The 12,363-nt window shown below is 39.7% G+C and overlaps 1 protein-coding gene across 3 annotated transcripts in view; it reads right to left on the minus strand.

Moving 5' to 3' along the window:
• Nucleotides 1-12,363, minus strand: part of ME1 (malic enzyme 1) — a 167,842-nt gene that overhangs the window by 36,731 nt on the left and 118,748 nt on the right.

The raw sequence follows: 12,363 nt of genomic DNA on the forward strand, positions 1-12,363 counted from the left end.
AGCAAAAAAACCCAGGTCCCCATAAGGCAAGTAGTAAAAAGGTAACCCATTCAGAACACGGATTTTATTTTATCATGATTATGGAGGCCAGCAGCACAATACCACTCACAATGCAATGCTTGACCATTCTCATTATTAAAAAAGAGGTACTGACCAAAAACACAGGTAGTCCAGCTAAATGATAAACATGTCAGAACACTTCAAGGAAGGAAAGTGATAGCTGCAAATTTGTACTGAGTTATGCTTGGCTAACATACACGAAAACTTTGGGTATATGCAGAAACAAGGTTACCTACATTTCTAACATCTACTGTTTCACTCAATTGTCAAATCTGATTTTCTGATATGAATACTAGATGTTTCTTAAACAGTATACTAAGAATCAGTTTTATCTTCCATTTCAATGTTTCCTCATCCTCCTAGGTAACGAAGCAATTCAAATTGACATTTCCTTAGTACTTTGAAATCTCTGTATACTGTATTTTAAAAATATCATATGCAGTTGCATCAGATGAATAATTTCTATCATTTAGCTGATATGACTATTTAGGTCAGTTCAACTGCATGGGTAAATAACTTCTGATAAACCTTGTGACAACAGTCTCAAAATTAATGCAAATACACTTAATTTCTTAGAAACAATTTACTGTTACCTTGCTGCCTTGGACCCACTGCATACCAACAGGGAGCAAACAGCAGCATTTTTCTAGTATAGGCAGGTGCCTATTTTGATCTCAACAGGCATGAGGCACCTCAAATACATCTAAAAATTATCAAAGAGAGGAACACGGGAGTATGTTTAAAGAACAAGGAGACTCCAGATTCTTGGCACTAGACTCACACGCCAATTCTTAACAAGTAGAAAAATTGCCCTGGTGTGCCAATAAGGTTATTCCTAAAATGAAAGTTAATAATGTTTAATTAATTTAATATTACTACTGTGAATCCTCCAGTTCTTAGATTAATTGCATGATAGTAGGTGTCTCTGGATTTCTTGCTTAAGATTCACGTATGGCACTTTCAAATACTTAAAACAAACAACCAAACCAAACAAACAAAACACAAGCTCAAAACAAACAAACAAAACAACACCAAAGACACTTCTAGACAAAGACTATATAAAGACTGAATTTAAACTCAGAGTACACTGGCAACAGGAAAAACAAGCAAACAAACAAACACACCATGACTTGAATACTATTAATCTCATATGGGGAAAAAATAAGTAAAAACACAAGAAGATTAAAATACAGGGTCAGTACTAAAACTGTCTGTACAAGTTTGGATCTGGAAATATGACATCAACATTATCCCTCCCTAGAATAATATTACAAGAATAGTTATTTTTTAAAAAGTATTTTAAACTTACATAAACAGCCTAAGGAACTATTTGATTAAAACTTTTTGAAAAATTGCATGAAGTTATTAAAATATTACCACCAGGGTCTAACAGGGCAAGATCTTAACAGTACACATCTTATTTGAGCTAAGGGAGGTTTTTCTATATCTACCAACAGCACAAATCCAAGAGAGACAGTCAAGCAGTTCCTGCTTCATCCCCAAAATCCATTCGTACATATACTGAGCAGTTCAGTATAAATAATCTACTCTAATGTTAATTAAGTTTTTCTTTGAACTGTGCATGTGTCTGGCAAGCATGTTAAGCTAAGCCATTAATATTAAAAAAAAAGACAAAAATTCCTGTGACTAAATTAATTTCCATGGAAATGACATATTTACAGCCATGTTACAATTAGCCAAAACTACTAGGATTCCACTGGCAGGAATGGTAATCCCTGCTGCAAATATATACATTTTCAGGCTTTATGGAAAAACCTGGACTACTTCAGCAGCACAATGACAAGCAACTCTTGAAAAGATAATTTGGCAAAGCAGTAATTCAGTGCAGTAAATTGCAACCAAGTTCAAATAAGAAACTGGAACTGTGTTTCAATAATGAATTTAAATTTCTAACCTGATTCAGTATCTGACATGAATTTCTGTGATTCCACAAGGGTCCAGGAGTTAGCAGTTGGATAATAATATGAAACAAATGAGATTAACACTCTGGAATCCTGGAGCTTGGTTAGAAGTGTTTCCTAGATGTCATTAAGCCAGTGTCTGTTTCTTTACCATATATAACATTCCATTTTCTCATCTGCATTTCATTTTTCTTCGTTTTCTTACCCATTGCCTTTGTAGATATGGATCAAAACTCCCTAGGAATTCTATTAAATCAGTGTCACTGTAGAAAACACTCCTCCTGTACTGGGCACACTATACATACTAGTTGTCTGTGCAAAATATCATGACTGTTTAATTAAAACAGAAAAAAATGCGGGCAGTCTAATTCTGGGCCTCTGAGATTTTTGTATTATAGCAGAAGAATTTCTAAGCAGCATCCTCATTCATTGCAAGCGTTACACAGGACACCCAGGTAAAACCCTAAGACTAGAATCATAGAACATCTTGAGTTGGAAGGGACCCAGAAGGATCATGGAGTCCAACTCCTGTCCCTGCACATGACAACCCCACAGTTCACACCGTGTGTCTGAGGGTGTTGTCCAGTCTCTTCTTGAACACTGCCAGGCTTGGGGCTGTGACACTTCCCTGAGGAGCCTGTTCCAGTGCTCCAGCACCTCTGGGTGAAGAACCTTTTCCTCATGTCCAACCTAAACCTCCGCTGGCACATCTTCCTGCCATTCCCTCGGGTTCTGTCATTGGTCACTAAAGAGAAGAGATCAGTGTCTGCCCCTCCTCCTCCCCTTGTGAGGAAGCGGTAGAGCCCCATGAGGTCTCCCCTCAGTCTGTCTCTTCTTCTCCAGGCTAAACAAACCAAGTGACTTCAGCCATTCCTCATACAGCTTTCCCTCCAAAACCTTCACCAACTTCACACCTCTCTTCTGGACACTTCCCAGTAGTTTAATATCTTTTTCATCCTGTGGCTCCCAGAACTGCACCCAGTGCTCCAGGTGAGGCCGCAGAGCAGAGCAGGACAATCACCTCCCTGCCCGGCTGGCAATGCTGTGCCTGATGCACTCAGGACACAGGTGGCCCTCTTGGCTGCCAGGGACACTGTTGGGTCATGTTCAGCTTGCCATCGACCAGAACCCCCAGATCCCTCTCTGCAGAGCTGCTTTCCAGCATCTTGTCCCCCAGTCTGTATGTACAGCCAGGGTTGCCGTGTCCCAAGTGCAAAATCCGGCACTTTCCCTTATTGAACTTCACACAGTTGGTGATTGCCCAGTTCTCCAATTTGTCCATATCCCTCTGCAGGGCCTCTCTGATCCCTCTGCAGGGCCCCTCTGCCCTCAAGAGTGTTGATAGCTGCCCTCGAGAGTGTTGTGTCATCAGCAAACTTAGTATTCCCACAAGTCCTGTGTCTAAGCCATTTATGAAGACATTGAATACCTTAGGAAAATTTCACCTTCCTATTTGAAATTTGGAGACATACACATTTAAAATGCAACCGAAAATGCTTTTAATTTGAATGTGTCACTAACAATCGAGTCAAAGGAGTGAGCAGACATTATATGTGGCTACAATGCTGCAGCATGAGTCACATGTAACATACCACAACTTATCGCTTGCCCAAAATAAAGACAACGTTTCCCCAGCTATCACTACTCCTGACCCAGGGATACACAGGGGATAAGTGGGGAAATGGAGAAACAAATAACTAACATGTATGTTTGTATTGAAAGGGGGTACAAATAAACCAAAGAGATAACTTACCCAGTGAGCATCAACCATCTTAACCAGAATACTTGAAGAAATGAAGGATCTAGTCCTAGACTACCTAAACTAAGAAAATAAACAAAAATCTGGGAGACATTTCTACTCAGCATGCAACCATAACAAATGAGCTAGTGAATTCTTAATTATTTTCTTGCTCTGGAAAACACTTCTCGGAGAGCAACAGCTTGGCTTGAGTTGCCTGGCTAGGACTGCCGGATTCTTGCAGGCGAATATTTTGTAGCTGTGAATTCCTCTCTCCTGCCCGTTTGGAATCTGTCACTGTGCTAGCTGATTAAACACACATAAATCATCCCTAGAAAATGATAATCCAGATCACTGTTGCCTCTTGTTTATCCTGTTTTGTCACCCATATATTTTTGTGTACTCGGAACTTGGTCTCCTGCTCAAAGTCCCACAGGCAGTCTGAATCGTGATGCAACTGGACAGGAGTTCAAAGCCATCTTCCCTTTTTCTGTCATGGACAGAAGACATGGACAAAAGCAGTGGCAACCATGCAACATCAGGTTTGTTATCAAGCATGGGAGGCAAACACTGGACAATGTATTAAAAAGAACCATCCCACTGAACGTGTGGTTGCCAGAAAACACTGTTTCTAATACTTCTGCCAATTTACAACACGTTTTGTGTAACATCCTTTGTTTAGTTTTCCCCATTTATAAATAAATTTATATTCCATTTTCTGTGACAACAATGTTAATCTTTCAAATCATTCTACAGATTATATCTTTATGTAACACACTGGAGAAAAACGTCCACAGCTCTTTAACCATCTCAAATATACAGTACGAGCATTCCAGCAACCCAGCGCTCTTAAGAACCTTAAAGACTGAAACCCCTGAAGAATCCAGTTATAAAAGTTTGGGCATCATTTTGAATTCAAACCATATGATCAGTAAAATCTATGCTTATTTCTACAGCTAAGAAATTTTTCTGGAAATATATTTGGATAATTTGTTTTTACTGCCAGCCATTGTTTTGGAAACCGTCCTAAAAGAACAAGTAGTTGCTTTTTAGGTTTTTAGAGCTTCCAAAATCCTATTTGACTATTTTCATTGTCCATGCCTTAGAAACCATCCAAAGTGGTTGCTGAAACCTATTCCTGAGCAAGAGCAAAACCAAAATGATAGCAACACTGGCATTCTGTCCTTTGCCTCATGCGTCACGCAGCTGCTCCACCAGCCAGAACCATTTATGAAGCACCAGGACACTGGGGAAATCTTCTCCTTCCTCCCCACACCAAACGCTTTAAGCTTGTTCCTTTCCATAGAGCCCACTGCTCAGAACAGATTTAAAGCATCATGGCCACTGCTGGAATCTCCTCTTTGGGCCAGGGCTTTCACAAGAGGCTGTCTTCCCACCTTCCCTCCTGACAGCTGTTATGGCCTGGATACCTTCTCTTCCTGCTCTCCCCCAAGCTCTCTCTTAACTTCATTTCATAAAGCAACTAAACTGTTCAAATGAGGTCATGCATCCATCCTAGCACCTCTTCCAGTACAATTTTAACCTGCCGGTTAAATTCAAACAAATTTGGACAACGGGGATAGAATTTTCTGCAACAACTGCTTCCTATATGTTCTGTGCAAAAACGTGGCCAAGATGAGAAACGTTCCAGCAAGAGCTGCAGCCACCCTGCAGCAGATGTTTCTACTCATGCTGCCTAACAGCCTGATGTGCTACAGCTGCATAGGACAAAAATCTGTCCAAGGTGTACCAGCAGAGGTTTTATTAAATTACAGATAATTTTTCCTCTCTGTCCTGATTTGGACAGGCAAGTTGGAGACAGGACATTCTTCACAGGAAGAGATTTTTCTAAAGAACTTAATAGAAACTGTCAGCATCTCTGTTTTCCACATGAATGACCCTGTTTAAATTTCCTTCCCCCCACCTCTGCAGGCAGACATTGTTTTTAATTTACCAGCTGAAAATATTTACTTTCTTAGGAGTATTTTTCATAGCTGTTTTCTGTTTCCAAACCTAACCTTGCTCTGATGAGCTCAATACATATCCAAACTAGCCATGGTGGTAGGGGAGATGGCAGAATTTAGCACCCACCCTAGTACTAGCAGGAGACCCTTGGCTTCATGTTCTCCTTAAGGAAATACAATTCTACAAAAACTTTCCATGTTATTATTCCTTGGCATGACCACAGTGCTACAGCGTCTGCAGTGCAGCCCTGCTTTGTATCAGTGCTTCTAACACTCTTCTACTTGCTTCTTCCCCCTCCAGAAGAGGTCTGGTGTTCATCTCCATGGCCTTTCTGTCCCAGGAATAGTGAGGAGAATGGGCTGGAGACGGCTCATAATTTCCTCTTCCCCAACTCCCACCCCAACAGCACTGCTACATGTGTGGACATCACAGGCTTTGGGAATAGCAAGGCTCAGGAGCAGAGCAGTGCTGAATTAGGAAGGTCTTGGTGGTGGTGGTCCTAGAAGGTGCTGCTCATCAGTAGAGAAGCAAAATCAGATGCTCCATCCACAGTCAGGCACGATTCAGATAAAGGGCTTCTCTTATGCAAAAAGGTAATTAAATGGAAAGATTTTATGGCATACTAACATAAACAATTACTACAAGAAAAATATGGTTTGTTTTTTTAACTTAATTTTTCATCACACTCTGTAGCAAGGACTGCTTGCTCTTTAAGTTGAAGTCTTGGAAGTCCATCCTACTGAAACATTAGGTTGAAAACACTTCTGAACATACCCTGTCTAATTTTTTGTGCATTTCCAAAGTGCTGTTAAAAGATTGACAATCACTAGAGAGAATCTGACCTAGATTTCTTCTACTTCAATAGCTGATTGAATTAATGATCAGATGTGTCAGGGCTGTAAAATATAAAGGCTGTAAAATAATTAGCCATAAGTTACCATTATTGTAAAGAATAATTTCTTCTTGTTGCAAAATATTCATGTTTTATTTTGGATTTAGATATTTGTTCTAAAGCACTTCAAGCAATAATGCTGTTAGGAACTGGGCTTGATCTTAACTTTGACTTTTCCAGTGCACGTGTATAGTCTTGTATGAGTAATACAGAGGCTGGTACGAATTAAGTATGAATGGAAATGTACGCACTACTGGAAGCAGCAGCACAACAAAGGTGAGAACAGTGGCACATGTGGATAACAAAGGACAAAACTGACTGCAGGAAAATTAAAAATGTCTTGTTTACATCAAGACAAGCAGCCTGAGCTTTGGTAAGGCTACAGCACAGACAAGGCTTCGACCAGGACTCTGCACCTTGACAAGAGCAGAAGAGCAACAACAGCAATTGGCTGTCAATCACAGCACATCACATCTGCCACTCCTCATCCCATGGGCACAGCAAGAAGTCATATTACAGTCCAAAGAAATTCAACATGAGGACACACAGACAAATGGACAGTAGACTTGACTAAAATTTATGGTGGCTGAAGTAAGTAAAGCCCTAAGGCAAAATAACAATGCCAGCATAGCTTTTGCATCCTAAAGGCATAAAATGCCCATATAAAATCAAGTTTATCACAACTCATCACCAGAAGCCCAGAAAAAGCACCGAGGACTTGACAGCAAGGGCCCTTTTACCTTCAGTGTTGCACATCCTGGCCAGACCACATGAACACAGACATCCTGATGCTTTTAGTGCGCAGGTACGAGACTGAGTAAAATCAACCTGTTTAGAGATTTTGTAACACAAAACCACCTCTCTCTCCCATACGGTCTTGCACTGAGTGCTGTAAAATTAATTTCCTATGGTGGACTGCGTCAAGTTGCCTCCTCTCCCCTGTGAAAGAGTCACCTCGGCAGGGAGGTGTCTGGATGACACAGTGCTGAGACACGCACAATGCATGTTATACAAATAAACCATATTTTTGAAATTTCATTAAGTCAGACGCTGAGTCAAACTCCTACACTCAGTTCTTGACATACACAAGCATCAGTCCCAGCAGATTATATCACAGCCATGAAAAAACATACCATGCAAGCTTCTGCAAACGCAGTGCTATGTGGGTTTGGCTAATGCTCAGGTTAAATCTGAGGAAGAAAAATATAACAAATTTTGGTAGTTTTCCTCCTAAAAACAAACAAACAAACCAAAACAAAACATGTGGGTTTGAAGTAAACAGCAAATTGAATTACTGTGACATTTTCTCACGTATTTGTATTTGTTCACTTGTCACCTGATCCTAACCCCACCTAAGTCCAAAGTAAAACTCCAGGAGCTTGAAAATGTAATTCTACCTCTCCTAGCTATTCTACTGCTTTTTTCCAGTGTTACCCTTAGCTGCTTTAACTGTGACTTAGATCAAAGAACAATCTCATATTACCTTCAGTTTTGTATTCACTAAAAAGAGACAAGTGCAGATTTGAGAGAGATGACCTGAGATTGGTTTTTTTATCAGCCTCTTCAGTTCTTCTTCAGAGACTTGGCACTGTGACACTTTTGGCTGAGGGAGGGAAGGATACTGAGCAGATGGATTGGTCAAGTGTCTATGCAGGCTAAATCAGAAAAAACAGAGCATCAAGAAAGAAATCCAACTCAGCTGGAAATAGTGAGTAGCAGCTCTAATCCTCACAAATCTTTCGCTGCAGCTAAAGGTATGTGTCAAGTCTTACCTTCCCAAAAGAGTGGTCCTCAGTATGCCCTTCAATATTACTTTTTTGTTTTAATTTTAATTGAACGGCTTTACCCTAAACCAAAAAAGAGCTGTCGTTATCAAAAAAAGAGTATATAGAATACTGTATGATAAGTCACCTGTATGATACTGTAGAATACTGTATGATAAGCTTAAATCATTTGAATCTGGTTTCAAATGGATGTTTTCCGGTCACTTAATGACTGCAATCTTTACACATTTGTTAAAAAAATCAATGATTATTACTGTTTTGGATTGTCAGGAATTTTACTTTGCTGAGAAAAGCATCAGAAAGCCACAGTTGTGAGGTTTCCCGTGTGCTGGCATGCACCTGCACATTTCACAAACAAGATCTTTAATGTTCTAAATTTTGACAAAAGTTATCAAAAAGAAATGAGTGCAGCAGCATTTCCACAGTGGTCAACAACAGCACAGGGCTGTCACAGGGAAGTCCACAATACATCTTCTATGATGAAAGATACTACATTATATATATCACCATACATCATTATTGTGATTAGTGGAACCATCTATTCCAAGAAGCCTGGATTCCTGTGTCTGGACATGAAATATTTCTCTGGGCAAGATTTCAGATCTCTGTATTAAAATGAGAGCTGCACTTGGAAAAGGTAAAGGTTCCTATTTGGCTGCACAAATTAGATGTGCATTAACTGTGTGTACTTTAAGGTGTCATTTTGCTTATACAAACTACATCTAATTTTTTGAGAATGAACCTTCATATATTCACTGCCAAGACGGTAATTTTCCCTGCTTTCCAAAAAGGGGGACAGGGTTTGTATTACAGCAACAAAAATTAAAAGAGATCCTGGGCTGATAATTCTACACCAGAAAGTTTCATAACAATTTTTCAATTGTATTTATTTAAATATCTAATAGCATTTAAAAATACTACTTCAATAAAAGCTAATTTATTAAGGTATTTACTTAAATATATGAGAATTTCAGCTTGAGTCAACAGGAGGATTATTCCTTTGCTTTAACTTAAGTACATGCTTTGATGCCTTACTGATTGATTTATAGCAAATACAATGCCTTTCTGGAAAAGATATTGTATCTTTTGCCAGATCCCAAAGATGGCTAAGTGGCTTTAGGAGATTAAAACAAGATGCCTGTATTTGCTTACAGATTTGATTATTTTTGTATGAGTTTTGATTATATTTTCTAGGAGTTTATAGATATTTTCCCTAAAATAAAAGATGCAGTTGGATAGACAAATTAGCACAACACCTGGGGCAGCACATCTGCTCTTTTCCCCTGCTACTTAAGCTATAATGAACAGATGGAAATCTTGCTTCCACCAGTGACAGCCTTCACCTTGACTGTTAAAAGGCAAAGAAGCAATGACCTTTCAGAAATGTCAAAGGGAGGTTTGGTAACAACAATATTTAAAGTATTTCTGACAGATTAAATATGCTCCACAATCTTCGTTCTGTTTGATCATTTACAAAGCACACCTCTCCCTCCTCAAATTCTTGATGGTGTTTTTAAGGCATTAAAATAGCTTACATACCTGCAACATAAACTATACTTGAGAAAATAAGCATATTGGAGGCTAGACCCAACACAGAATTTAAGGAAGAAGGAGCTTACTATTTTCAAAGCATTATTTAGACAGCATGCTGTTTGACCTGAGGAACTGTGAATATGACAATGGAATATCACAGGATGGTTGAGGCTGGCGGGCACCTCTGGAAACCACCTCATCCACCCCACTGCTCAAGGAGGGCCAACTAAAACAGGCCGCACAGTCCAGATGGCTTTTGGATATCTTCAGGGACAGAGACTCCACAACCCCTCTGGGCAGCCTCTGCCAATGCTTTGTCACCCTCACGATAAAAAGTTTTTTCTTAAGCTCAGACTTCTCTTACATTTAAGCACAATGTTTGTGTCTATTTTTTCTTGTCTTGTCACCAGGCATCACTTTCAAACCACCCGGCTCTTTACACTTTCTCTTCCAATATTTGTCACACCGATGAGATGTCTCTGAGCTGCTTCTTCTCTGGGCTGAACAGCCCCAGATCTCAGTCTCTCCTCACAGGAAAGATGCTCCAGTCCATCATCTTGGTGGCACTTCACTAGTCACTCTCCAGTACTTCTGTATCCTTCCAGAAAGGCCAGAACTAGATACAGCACTCCAGGTGAATACGAATGATAAAATCTAACCATATAAGGTATAGAGCAATAATTATTTGACACAATACAAAGATCTATTTCTTCTCCAATTAGGCAGAACAAATCTTGCAGTGTGACAAATAATTTATATGTAATTAATGAGACTAAATGAAAATGAGGGTAGGATAGTATTTGGCCGGTTGTTCAGTGCCAAACCCACTTCCATCTACACTAATATCTTTAGAACTAGATTCAGATGATCCACACTATAATTATGAACAAAGCTCTTCATTGTACACGACATCAGTAACTCCACTCTGCTTAGACTTGATGCCGGTCTTTACTCAACATCACTAATTGAAGGGGGGCAAAATGGTATAAATATAAGCCAGAACAGTTACATTTCTAAGCATTTTCCAGCTTTCCTCCCTTCTGGATTACAACAGCTTCACTGGCTCTCTATACAGCGCACTAACTGTGAGGGGTTGAGTGCTTTTAAATCTCAGTGCCTTGAGTTGGAGGTACCTGACACATCCCAGGCTAGGATCTGAAGAACAGACTTCCTTCTTTCACAATGGTTCCACAGCAAACATGGCATGCTGTACTGCCTTTGCACTGTAATCTCAGTTATGTATGAAACCTTGAACTGGAAACCCCTGTACTTCACAATGGAGCTATTATTTCAGTGTGCAGAAAAGATTCACCTTTATTATATTTACTGCAGGATCAACTTCAATGGAGAACTGCCAGGATCAGACAAAATCCTGGGACTTCAGGAAGGATATTTGAGAAGCCATTTGGGACTAGATACTCTCATGGTACTTTAGGGTAAAGAAACTGATTCTTTAAGTCTCTTATCTACCCAAGGCTGGGAGAAAGTAGGCTGCAAAATAATTTTTGGTTGGGTTTTAAAATCACTTAATTTCAAGTTTCTACAGTTAAAAACTAACTGGATAGCATGGTATATTCCTTAAGTCAATATTGATTTTCCTTAAGCATTTCTTGGAGGGAAGGGAAGCATACAACAGAAATTTATCTTAAGCATCCAGGAAGGATAGCTGGGAGTTCTGAGCGGCTCAGCAACCACTGAATTTCGTAATATGTCCCACCCCATCCATTGGTAGCCAATATATTATAGCAATGATAATTTATGCTAGAAATAATTTTTAGAATGCAGCTATTTCAAAACTGGGGAAGTAAAAAAAGCTCAAAATTAATGTGGAATCTCTTCAGGCAAAACCAATACTACTGACTCATAAAAGAGACTCAGGCATATGAAATGATTTTCCTAGATAGGTAAATGCATGGGTTGAGATCTATATGATATTTCAGTGGGAGAAGATGGACAAGGGTTGAAAGAAGTGGCACATCTCATCTTAAGTACCTTGGGACAGAATTTCATCTTACACCTGGGATATATACCATAGTCTCAGGTGCTGTGGAATGAATGCCCTTGCAACCATACCCAGGGAGAGAAAATCAGCAGTATCTTCAGATGCTGGTTATGGTTGCACGGACTTCTGCATTTTGGACAGAAATTTGGCAGCCTGGTCTCTTGTGACACACTTTCCTTCCAAAGTCAATATATAGGATTCATCTCAGCACCTTCCAAAAAAGAGAAATCAGCTTCTAGCCATCATGCTTAGAGGAGATGCTGAAGGACCAAATCTCAGGAAACTGGCAAAATCTCCACATCTGTGTTTTGCCAGATTCCCCAGAATGGAGGTCAGCAGCATCAAAGACTAGAGCCCAGAAACAGGAATTCAAGGCTTCCTACGAAAATCACTAAGTTGCATGTCCTTGAGCACAGTGAACCTTAGAGGTTTTCTGATCTTAAAGAGGAAGGGTAGATGACCTATGC

Source organism: Columba livia, chromosome 3 (assembly GCF_036013475.1).
Source record: "Columba livia isolate bColLiv1 breed racing homer chromosome 3, bColLiv1.pat.W.v2, whole genome shotgun sequence".
Lineage (NCBI taxonomy): Eukaryota > Metazoa > Chordata > Aves > Columbiformes > Columbidae > Columba > Columba livia.